Genomic DNA, 12,802 nt, shown 5'->3' with positions numbered 1-12,802 from the left:
GTGGTCCTCTGCCTGCTAGAGATTCATTGCTGAGGCAAGCAGAAAACCAGATAAGATGTGCGAGCAGTAAGGAGTCACCTGTTGCTGGAGTCAGGTAGGACATTGACTCCCTGAGGAAAATGACTATGACAGTTGAGCAATCTGGTGCCACCTCTAATCTAGCACATGTCACTGCTCCAAAATCTGGAAAGTCTCATTGTTTCTCTCACTTTACCATGCTTATGCTGTTCCCATCATCTATCATCCTTATATGTCATGAAACTGCCTGTATAGCCTATACCTACCTTTGCCACGGTGTTATTTGCAAACTAACTTGGCAGAAATAACAGAAAATGGGTTTTGTCACTTAAAATAAGGGGGGTTTATATTCTGAAAACTCTCTGTCCCAAAATGGAATAAAAAATAACAAAAACAGTGACTAATAACATTAGTAATTCAATAATTTAAAACCACTCATTTTGAAATTATCGTTATGTCACATAAATGTGTTGAGATAAGTATATATGGCAAGTTTTTAACAAATTAGGAATTAGTGTTTAAAAAGTTAAAACCAACAGCTGGCTTCTTTGAGCATTTTTACATTCCTAAGTAACTAGGTCCACAGGGAGTTCATATTTTCCATATATCCACAGGGAATATTTTTACCACTTTGGCTATTATATTTTGCACTGCAAAATTACTAGTTTTCAGACTATGAGAGAAGATACTTATAATGTATGCATGAGACAAGATCCAGCGATTAAAATTTCCTAAATGCTTCAGCTATCCAGAAAGAATTTTTTAAAATATACATCTATAAGAAGGAGGAGAAGGCTAATTTAAATATCTTCAATGCCACAAGAATTTATAATGCTTTTGAGAACATTATGTCATGGCCTCTCTCATCAGTAATGACAGAGATTACTCAGCAGTTTCTCAAGCTAACCAGTAATGAGGATCACTTTGCCATGATAGGATAACATTATACTGCAGGAGCCTAAAGCATTTGAACAAACACATAAAAGAATCATTAAAATTAGTTAATTTGAGGCCATGTAGTATAGTAGTCAAGCAAAGCAGCACATGATATTGGAAAGAAGAAAATAATATATATATAAAGTTGGCAATGATTCAAATAAATTCATATTAAAAAAAATTAAAAAGATGAAAAAATAAAGACCTTGACATGTCTGGATGTGTACGCAGATGTAAGCATTGTCTTGTAAAGTAATAAAATAAGATCAAATACTTGATCAAATATTCTGTTCAGGTTTTCCATCTCCAAGTGCTGTGTTCAACTTGTCAGGGTTTAACAATTTCCCTGGAGATCATAGCATTCTAGTTTTACTGGAGAGTAGATTGAAAGTTGTATACGGAAGAACAGCAATCTCAATAGGTCCTTGTAACTTCTACCATTAATATACTGATCTATTTGAATTTCAAGAACTGTAATACCATTTAAGAGTTATAGAGACTGGGAATTTCATATATATAAATGGATGATATTTTTAACAACAAGAATAATAAATTGACTTTGACAGAAAACAAACTTAGAAGGTAGAAAAATCACGTGAAACAAAAGCTCTGATTTTTATTATCTCTATTTAAAAAGTCTTTAAATAATCAAAAGAAATAAGGAAAATAAGGGAAACTCCTTTAATCACATAAATTGTTACCCAAGTGGCCTACTCATGAACTTGGAGATGGAAAACCTGAACAGCAAATTTGATCAGCACTGGAAGTGTTCAAGGCCAGGTTGGATGAGGCTTTGGGCAATGTGGTCTAGTGGAGGGTGTCCCTGCCCATGGCAGGGGGATTGGAACTAGATGATCTTTGAGGTCCCTTCCAACCCAAATCATGCTATGATTCTATGATTCCATGATCAATAATTTGATCATATTTTATTAGTTTACAAAATAACGTTTACCTTTGATGTAAGGGAATGTGGAAAGTGATAGCATGTGCTTGTTTAAGTTACTTAGTTGAGAACTATTTAGTATAAGAAAATAAGTAACAAAGAAAGTGATAATTAAACACACAGATACACCAACCTAAGAAGTGATAACAGTGACAATAATGAAGATCAGAACTGTTTAGCCACTGATGGATGGGCCATAGAGGAACAACTCAGGCATAGCTTTGAAGACGATCACCTTGAACATTGTAACTGGCATGGGGAAACAAGACTGCTAGGGGTTACTTGAGTGGTGTCTGTGGGAATATACAAAATTTAGTGTGGGATGCTTAGTGTAAGGGCCAAAGATGGGGAAAAGGGGGCATCAGGTGAGACAGGGAGGAACAAGTGTGGGAAGACAGGAAAGGGGATAAAAGAGACCAGTTGCATATAAGCAGGGCCAGTCAGTACACTTGCCTGACTCAGCCCAGCACCTGATCATCTCTGTCTATACTATCTTTTTATTACATGCATCCTTTTCTCTTAACTATTTTTCTGTGTACTTTCACTCTCTGTCTCCCTGCAAACAGAAAAGCAGCAGTCGCACCTCTCAGCCTGGGCAGAGACCCCAGGTACCAATCTGGGCTCCAGCAGCCAGGCAGGAGGAAGGCTTGGGCTAGAGCTGCAGGAGGAGGCAGCCACCCATAATATGCTGTAACAGTCTGAATCCCAAAATTATCTAATATGGAAGTTGTTTAGTTTGGGGTTTTTTTGTTTGGTTGGTAGGTTGGTTTTCATTTTGAAGCCTGAATACTGTTCTGGCAGAGTTGCATAGTGAATGCAATAAGTTATTTTTAGAGATTTCAAGTAGGAACAATTCTGTTTTCTTTCTCAACCCTTTATAAATATAGGGGGAATATCAGTCTATAGCAATGATTTATAAACAAAAAAGCCAAAAAAGTCAGGAAAGTGTAAATGGCTGACTATTTCTGTATCTTTTTATTTATATAGGAACAGAAAAACGTGACAGTTTGCCTCAAAACTCGAAGTTAATGAAAGTTAGATACACTGGATGAGGATGAGGTGCATTACACTGCACATCTTTATTTCAGATCAGAAGACAAAAACATATCATCACCTATTAAATCCAGTGAAAATCGTAATATGTTTATATTTAAACAAAAGATGCAACTTCAAGTATCACAGCATCATGTACTCAAACAAAAGCATTAAGACAATAACGAAATGAAACAGGTGTGTTCCATACAGAATAGCAAATGTGTTTACATCTCATAAAACTCTAGCTCTTGGAATGAATTCCATGTTCTTCTAATTTTGCATATTCCTCATTAATTTTTTCCAGCCTCCCCAAAAGGCCTTGTTTTCCCTGGTAAAACATGACTTTCATGAGTTTTGCCAGCAGCAAGGATTATTTTCCCACAACTCTCATGGTAAATTACAAATGAGTGAATCTCTACAGGCTTGGAAGTACAGCTGAGATAAGCAATTTATGTGAAACTTTTCTTAGTGGCCTAGGGCCTTCAGTGGGAGTTTATCATTCAGCATTCCCCCATATGTTTAGAGACTTAACACCATATTTTTTCCACTTAGGAAGAATCAAAGGAAAGCTAGTTCCAGAAATCATATTGTCTCAGGGAAGACTGGAAGCATTAACGATTTCAATTGTGTCAACACAGGAGAGAAAATAATTTGTTGCACATCTTTTTCTTTAAATCTGCTCCCCACTTGGGGATCATCCAGCTTTATTACCTGCCAAATGGGGTGGGGTGGGGTGGTTGCATCTACCCATGTCTTTTGCTACTTCAAAGGCTTTAGCAAAACACTGGAAGACACCAGGAGCATGTTCTAGTCCCTGTTGTGTTGACAGTGCAGCTTTATTCTACTCATTATTTCCTTTTGCATATGTGCAGGATAAAGACTCTTTACTACCCTAATTTTATTCCAGTTGTAGAACACTAAATCATTTTAGAAAAGGGAAGGTTGCCTGTCTGATGTTCTAGCTTGGGCAGTTGGTGAGTAATCTCAGCTCTAACACTCCTTGATGCTGGATCCTTAAATCTTTTAGTTCTCCTCCCTCCGTTTTGTTGCCATTCTCTTTGCTGACTACAGACAGAGTAGAGCCTCATTCAGTAGTTATGTGGCCACAATTCAATGCTAAACAAATTGTAGTGAAAGTTATTTCCTTTACTACAGTCCTTCTTCTGTTAGCTTTTTTATACCACCATAGCTACTGCAAAATACTACTCATGCAATAGCTAACATTCTTAATCTCAGACCCCCAAAGTCCTTTCTTTTATCTCCATTTGTTCCTTTTTATTTAATTTATCTCAGTCTTGCAGCAGTGCTCCCTGGAATAGTAATGTATTTTAATTTGGATTTCAGATGTAGTTATTATTTTGCTGATGTATTTCTGATATTTTTTTTTAAAATCAGAAACAGGATTGACTCAAGAAGAAAATATTTTTTGTGGGAATTGGGGCAATGGAAACAGTCTTCAAGTATCACATTAATAATAATAGTGCAACGGATTGCAAAGAGTACTCCAGGATTTTTGGTAGATTTGCTGAAAATAAGCATAGATCATACTTACAGAATCTCCATTAGTGGTTGTCCCAGTTTAGATATTAGCTCAGTAATGCTGAGATAGATATTGAATGGCAATCAAAACTATGTATTCTAGAAATAGATTCAGAGACTATAGGTTTACTGATTTATATTGTTTCCTCAGTGCCACTTTGCAATTACAGAATGCATCAGGCTGTGATTTTTTTTCCTCTCTACCTATATGGGCAATACATCTCATTATAGTAGTGGCCTGCCAAATTGCCATTGTCTATATAAATTTCCAGGGCTTTCACAGTCCAGAAAGCAAAATGAGATCTTGCATTTTAACTGATTAAATTGTACTTCATATTCCAACAAGTGAATGTAAGCAGAATTTGTATTTCCGTTATTCTGTCCACCGAGGCAGCCCTACCAAAGCTATCAATTACTAGCAGCTGAATCAGACTAATGATTCTCAGAAATATAGATTCATCACTGGTGCCTGGCATCTTGGGATCAACTTCAATCTTTTATATGGATTTGCTTCTCAGGAAACAACTGACCATGACTGCTGAAAGCAGTTCCTCTTTCCTGAAGGGAAAAATATAAATACTAGAGGTGAAGGGCAGATATAACATCATTAGTAATGACTGAAAATCTCACTCAATATGTTTAAGAAAGAAATTTTTCAAGACTTGATCATCAATTGTACAATAAGCCTATTAATGAGTAACATGAATATTCAATAGACAAAAAATATAAAGAAACTTTAGACTAAGAAGAGCAATTACTCTTTAGTGCACAATTCTGCACAAGACTTGAGCCTGAAAATCATGTAATTTTAGTTGCTATCTTATTTTCTCCTTTTTTTTCTGCTGCATGAAAGCTACTTAGGGCAGAGAATGTGTATTCTTATTTGGACAATTCTCAGCACAAGAGGGCTTAATAAAGTCACTGCTGGAATAATAGAATCTTCCAGAAGTAACTTTTAAAATTAACAGTTAAGATTAATTTGAAAAGAGAAAACCGCTACGTGTTCAGCTGATTACATGAAAAGGTTTTCTTTGTAATTTAGATAAATGTTTTCCTGGCAATGAGACTAAATATAAAATTATTAATTATTCACAATGTAATCATTAAGAAATTGGGTAAATGTAATCACATTGCACAGCCAAATGAAATTAACAGATGTCACTAACAGGAATAGGATAATAATAATGTATTATTAAATAGGGGAAAAAAATCAGAAAAAATACACATAGAGATCCGTAATAGCACTATTTTTAAGATGAATGCTATCTTAAAGAGGATTGAAGGGAGTAGAATATTATTATTCTGTGTGCCTGTGCATGTATTACATTACTAAATTTTTCGAACAGTGGAAGAGATTTTAAAAGTATGTCCAGTTTCTATATCCTACTATGTTTTTCCTCTCACAAATAAGAGAATATTTGTGAAGAAAATGATCTGAATGATTTGCTAGATGGTTAGACTTTACAAAAGAGATCTTCCACCAACCACACTCAGGGATCTTTGGAAAATGATATTGCATCTACAACAGGGCTTTCTGTCTTAGAACTTGCCTTCCTTGAAACGCATATGGATTTAGGGGTTTTGTTTCCCCTGAGCATCATGTCACAATTTTCTAGACCCGTATCAAAAATATGAAGTGCTAAAGGTACTTATTAATGGGTATGGAGTATGGATTATGAGGGAAGTATGACTAGTTCAGTAGTGCAGCCTGAATAATTCAATTATGCTTTTAATATGAACCATCCTTTGGAAAAGTCCACATCTAACTTCACTTAGAGGAAGACTAAGATCCTAATCTGTGCGCTTAAGTTAGTTGCCTAAAATTAAGCACTATAAACATCCACCCAGATGGAAACAGCTGCATAGAACCTGAGATATATGAGGTACAATTACAATTTTTTTTTTCTTTTAAATATTCATATTTGTGCAAACAAGCATATTATAGGTTGAGGCAAAACAAAAATGCTTTCCAAAATTAGTCAGGTAAACACAAATATATCAAAAATTTAAACTGTACAGATATTCTTTTGCAGAACTGCGTGCATGCTTTGACTTGAAAAGCATAGAGCTATCCTAAAGGTCTTAAAATATTAATTCTAACTTAGTGTATGATTTTACAATACTTCATACAGGCTTTGCTTACTGAAGAGAAATGGAAATGTAAAGAAGAGTTCAAGGAGCTCTCTGCAGCCTCTCCTTTTCAGCCTTTCTACCTGCAAAGCAAGTAAAGAGTAATCATAGAATCATAGAATCTTAAGGTTGGAAAAGACCTCTAAGATCATCAAGTCCAACTGTCAACCCAACACCACCATGTCTACTAAACTATGTCTCAAAGTGCCTCGTCCACATGTTTTTTGAACACCTTGAGGGATGGTGACTCCACCACCTCGCTGGGCAGCCTGTGCCAATGCCTGACCACTCTTTCAGTGAAGAAATTTTTCCTAATATCTAATCTAAATCTCCCCTGATGCAACTTGAGGCCATAAATCATGTCTTATGCCAGCTCCAGAGATAAAAACCAGCCCCACTGTTTCACTAAATTCCATTTAAATAGCTATAAAACCAAGGAAGAATATATGATATACTAAGTAAATATTAGGAAATAAGTGATTTTAAAATTAATTTTCAGTTGAAGGAATAAATACAAAAATGATAACTGAAACAAAAGTCACCACCATTTTCAATGAACTAAAAAAAAATCTAAGAAATGCTTTCATAGCAGAATAAATTGTTTTATTCTGACAAAATTAATTGTTTTATTTTTAACGTGTAAATTCTTTTCAACTTTTAAGAAATGGGAAATTTCAAAATGAAAAGTGAATATAAACAAAAAAATGACACAATGCCATCATTGAAATAAAAGAAAAAAAATCATCATAGAAAAAAATAGAAAGTCACTTTCAGAAAAAAATTAACTGTAAAGTGTTCTGGTGGTTTTCCAAATTTGGTTATTTAATGGGAAAGAAATACTATGTACATGATATCTGTACCATTCTTTTTTAAGAGGAAGGTAAAAACTCCATTATTGGAAGAGAAAAATCTTCATGCTCTCTAATTTGTTTAGTTTCCTACTCAAAGAGATCAGACAGAAAGATATTTTACATAACAATTGTTATTCAGTATGCTGACTATTCCCTTCCTTCACATATCTATGAAGTTCTATTGCTAACCAACATTAAATTAAATTATTGCACTGGTTTTGTAGCTACAAAAGTAAAAACTGCTGAAATGTTCTGCTGGAAATATAGCTATATCTTGACTAGGTTGATTCCAAAGAAGCAATTACTATCAATCAAATAAATGATATGCATTCTCAAAATATCTGTTTAGCCAATTACATAGTTAATGGGGAAAATAAAAAAAAATATTTAAAATAACATATCTTTTTGAAAGATTATCTATCACTTCCTTACCATGCATGGCCACATAGATACGTTTTGACGTTATCAGTATTCACTTGTTTTAATTATATCTAACATCATGGTATATCTAGTATAACCTGGAGATTTTGTTGGATTTATACAGGAATTGTGCTGCGGTAGCTGAGGACGAAAATTCGCATTCTGAATCTTGCTGTAAAGAGGTTTAAGGAATAGATGGCATATAAACTGTAGAGAGCCTTCAAAGTTCATTTATCTGGACATGACATTACTGACCATGTAAAGGGAGCTACATAATCTTTGTAAGGTCCAGAAGGCACACAACTGCTCAGAGAGGGAGTTAATTTAACACCTTCAGCTGGAGGGCACTCAAATGCTTGAATTGCCAAGAAAGAATCATCAACTATTTCAGACTTCAGCTGCTTTCCACCCTCCACTGCCAGTGTACAGAAAAGGATTCAATAATAATTACAGGGAGGCAATGAGAAAGTGACTCTGTAGCCTACTGTGTAGGACACCCACATAAAAGTGGTGAAATAGGATTCTGATCCTTGTTGCTAGGGATGCTTCTTTAATTTGCTTAATTAGTTATGATGTAAAATACACGAGCGCTACTAGGGGCAGGAAGCATAGCCCGTGCAAGCATACTAATCAATAATCTGTGCAAGTATATACTCTTGAGAGTGCTGCTGGGCTACAGAACCATTCTTCAGTTTCACTTCTTCTCTAAACCAGTAAGCCTTGAAGCCTTCTCTGCTCCACGGAGATTTATCACCAGGGGATGAGAAAGCTGCCTGATAAACAAGACAGCTTTGAGGATCTCTTACTTTGGGGCTTAACTGGAGTAAGGTCACCTGGGACAGCACAGCAAGCCCAGGCGGCAGGAGCCCTTTCTCACCCCACAACCTCCCATGCTCAGGTGACTGTTGCTACCCAGTGGGAGCTACCACTGGCGTTTTTATACAGGATCAGCTACTATAGCCAAACAAACAAACACATTCCATTGGAAATACATGATCCAAGAAGACTGAGTAAATTCCCAATTTTCTGATGTTTTGTTTATAGTAAAGAGAATTTCAAAATATTTTTCACTGATTTGACTATTCCTTTAAAATTTTTTGAGGTGAAAGTATCACTAGCTTTTTACTGACTGATATTCAGTAGGGGTATAGGATATTTTTTTTTTATTGTTTACAAATCTACATAATTAAATGTTGTGATGAATTAAGAAAAAGAATTAAAATATGGGGAGAGGGTCCTAAATTTGTTTTATAATGGATTTTTTTTTTCAGAATTCATAATTTTCCAGATTTGCAATTGGCAACCCCTCAAATACTATCCAAAAAATAACTGCTAAAAATGTTTTTGACATAATTGCTAGAAATATAACATGCAACATATACACATGCAAAACTGCATCTATCTATCTACCTGGTCATCAGGATGCCAACAAATCACAAACTATAACATTAAGAGGGATAAAAAACCCAACAGAGTTACACTTCTGTTAACCCATAATTGCAGTAAAAGAATACACGGTGCTATGATTTAATGTTCTTTGCAAGTTATTATTTTAGTGAAAATACCAGTTGTAGTTATGGTTTTTTACTGCCTTTACTACTTACTTCTGTTGTGCTAACATGCAGATATTCAGCCTCTGAGAGCCACTGTGACCTAGGAGTAGCTGTAACTCTTTCCCTTGTCTCTCTCTCACAGAATAAAGCAGAAATTCCAAGAGAGTTTTAAAAGTATGCATGCATATGTAATCTGTAAATATTTTTTTTTCCTTCTAAATTATGCTTGGACCATAGTTTGATTTTCCTTAATCAAATCTCTCCTCTTTCTAAAAAAAATAAATAATTTGTAGTTATAAAAATAAATGCTAGACCAATCTTGGGTTTACAAATTGTAACACCTTGTGCTGTGATTGCGATTTAGAGTGATATGTTGTCACTTCAAATTACTTTGCATTGGCAGCTGTGGGGTTTTTTTAGAATTACAAGTTAATTTGGCCAACATCCAGATTAAACACAGTGATGCAAAAATATCTGCATTTATTGTACTTGAATGATTGGAAGGGTTTTTTTAGCTTTAATGCTCCAGAATAATTTTATGTCACAGCAGGAGGTATAGAGACTTCAAACTAAACTGCTCCATTGATGCAACTTTTAAGAAACTTACATAAAAGAGATAGTTTGTTTTAATTACTGAGGAGAATGAATGAGTTCATGGGATCAGTGCAAACCCTGTGAACAGACTTGCTTGAAGCTAGAGGCTAAGCAATTATTAATAGAATATCTGTTTAAGGTTTTGGGTTGTTTTTGTTTTTCAGTTTTTCAAGAACTATATGATTCAGATCACATCTGGAACTTCAGATGTTCTTTCTCCTACTTCTTCCATTCAAAATAGTGTATATTACATTAAAGATTGAATTGGATAATTTTTCTTTCTGTTTTGAAAAAAAAAATCAAGAATTTTTCTGTATAGACTTTAAATCTTCTCATCTTTGGATTCCCTCTAATTTGTAAAATCCCATTCTTTACATTCTTATATAGAGAATACCGGAAAAACCGTACATTTCTTTCAGCACCGGTTTGGTTTGTAAGCAGTCAAACATATCAGTACTACATAGTAATTGAAATAACAACCATGTTTATTTGGAAAATGTACACTTCTTTCTAGGACTTTATAAAGGAAATAGAACAGAAAGAAATTTAGCATCTGTATGTAGTGGGTTGACCCTGTCTGGAGGCCAGGTGCCCACCAGAGCCGCTCTCTCACTCCCCTCATTCAATAAACAGGGGAGAAAAGGTATAGCGAAAAGCTTGTGGGTCGACATAAGGACAGGGAGAGATCACTCACTAATTATCGTTATGAGCAAAACAGACCAAATTTAGAGAGGAAATTCATCTGATTTATTACCAAGCAAACCAGAGTAGAGCAATGAGAAATAAAATCAAATCTTAAAACACTTCCCCCCACCCCTCCCATCTTCCCAGGCTCAACTTCACTCCTGGCTTCAACCTCTGCCCCCCTCAGCAGCACAGGGGGATGGGGAATGGGGGTTACGGTCAGTTCATTACACGGTGTTTCTGCCGCTTCTTCATCCTCAGGGGGAGGACTCCTCTCATCGTTCCCCTGCTCCAGCATAGAGTCCCTCTCACGGGAGACAGTCCTTCACGAACTTCTCCAACATGGGTCTCTCTCATGGGGTGCAGACCTTCAGGAGCAGTCTGCTCCAGCGTGGGGTCCCCCATGGGGTCACAAGTCCTGCCAGCAAACCTGCTCTGGTGTGGGCTCCCCTCTTCACGGGTCCACCGGTCCGGCTAGGAACTTGCTCCAGCGTGGGCTTCCCACGGACCACAGCCTCTTTCAGGTGCCTCCACCTGCTCCGGCGTGGGGTCCTCCACGGGCTGCAGGTGGAATCTCTACACCCCCTCATCCTTCCTCCATGGGCTGCAGGGGGACAGCCTGCTTCACCATGGTCTTCACCACGGGCTGCAGGGGGATCTCTGCTCCGGTGCCTGGAGCACCTCCTCCCCCTCCATCTTCACTGACCTGGGTGTCGGCAGAGTTTCTTACATCTTCTCACTCCTCTCTCCGGCTGCAAAAGCTCTCCCTAACTGTTTTGTTTTCCTTCTTAAATATGTTATCACAGAGGCGCTGATGGGCTTGGCCTTGGCCAGCGGTGGGTCCGTCTTGGAGCTGGCTGGCATTGGCTCTATCAGACACAGGGGAAGCTTCTAGCAGCTTCCCACCCCTGTAGCCCCCCCCCACTACCAAAACCTTGCCATGCAAACCCAACACGCTGTATTTTCTATTCGTCTCTGTTTTGAGAACATTTATTCTGTGAAGTAATAATTGTAAAGGTGATACAGTAAGTACAATGGATTAACTGAAAAAAAATTACCTCATGATAACATCACTTAATTTACCTATGTCTTGGCTTCTGAATGGATTGAATGAATCTAGAAGTATGTTCATAGGTCCATTTTTCAGTGCTTAAGAGCTTTGCTTAAGCATTTCAGAAATGTTTTTATAAAATCCAGTATACTACCTAATAAAAGTTTCCGAAAAGCAGGAGCAAAAAAGAGTTCTAAACTTCACATTCTCTGGTTGAATTGTGCATGGTTGGATGATGGATATTGATACCCCACTGCACAACTGCTGGGCCTAGAGAAGTGGTATGCTTATGTAGCAAACAGAGTGTAAGACTTTTCAAGAACTCTATGGTTGACAATCTGCCATGTGAATGACATGAGTTTAAGAGCAGATGGATGTGATTGGAGATTATATGGAATGTCTGTATGGGTTTGGAAATTTCAGTCAACTCTGGTCCATTTTGCAAGCGAGTACCCACACAAAACCATGCTGTAGAAAAGCATAGTTCTTGCCGTCTCCGAAGAACTGTGTATTTCTTCATCTAAGCAGAGGTTTGCATTCATTTTTCTCTCTTTTTATTATTCTGGAAAATATTGGTAATAACAATCAAGAAAAACAAATATGCTATATTTCTTTTCATAAGCTTGCTTATCGTGCTTTCAGAGTGCCTGTTTCCATATAGGCCTCTACCCTGATGTGTTTTGACACCTGTTTTCTCTCTTACATCATCCTTGCCTTCAATACAGCAAGATAGCTACAGTATTCCGTGCAAGTTTGGGAACAGAGGGGCAAGTAAGAAAGTAGATGAAACAGAATGTTTGTAAGGAATTTGTAAATGGTTCAGTCAGAAGAACTACCAGTGAAATTTCAGTGTTTTTACTGCATGTTACATATGTGATGCTTGACTTTGAAAAAGTGCTTTGCAAAATGTTAACTAATGACCCAATAGAAAAGTTGAAAGTTTGTTAATTTATGTAATCTATCATCTTGATTACAAAACAAGTATTGTTAAGCTTGAAGAATTCATGGTTAATCAGAAATAGTACTGAGGAAACTTCTGTGTTTAACC

Source organism: Grus americana, chromosome 1, assembly GCF_028858705.1.
Source record: "Grus americana isolate bGruAme1 chromosome 1, bGruAme1.mat, whole genome shotgun sequence".
Taxonomy (NCBI): Eukaryota; Metazoa; Chordata; class Aves; order Gruiformes; family Gruidae; genus Grus; species Grus americana.
Note: the sequence above shows the minus strand (reverse complement) of the source record.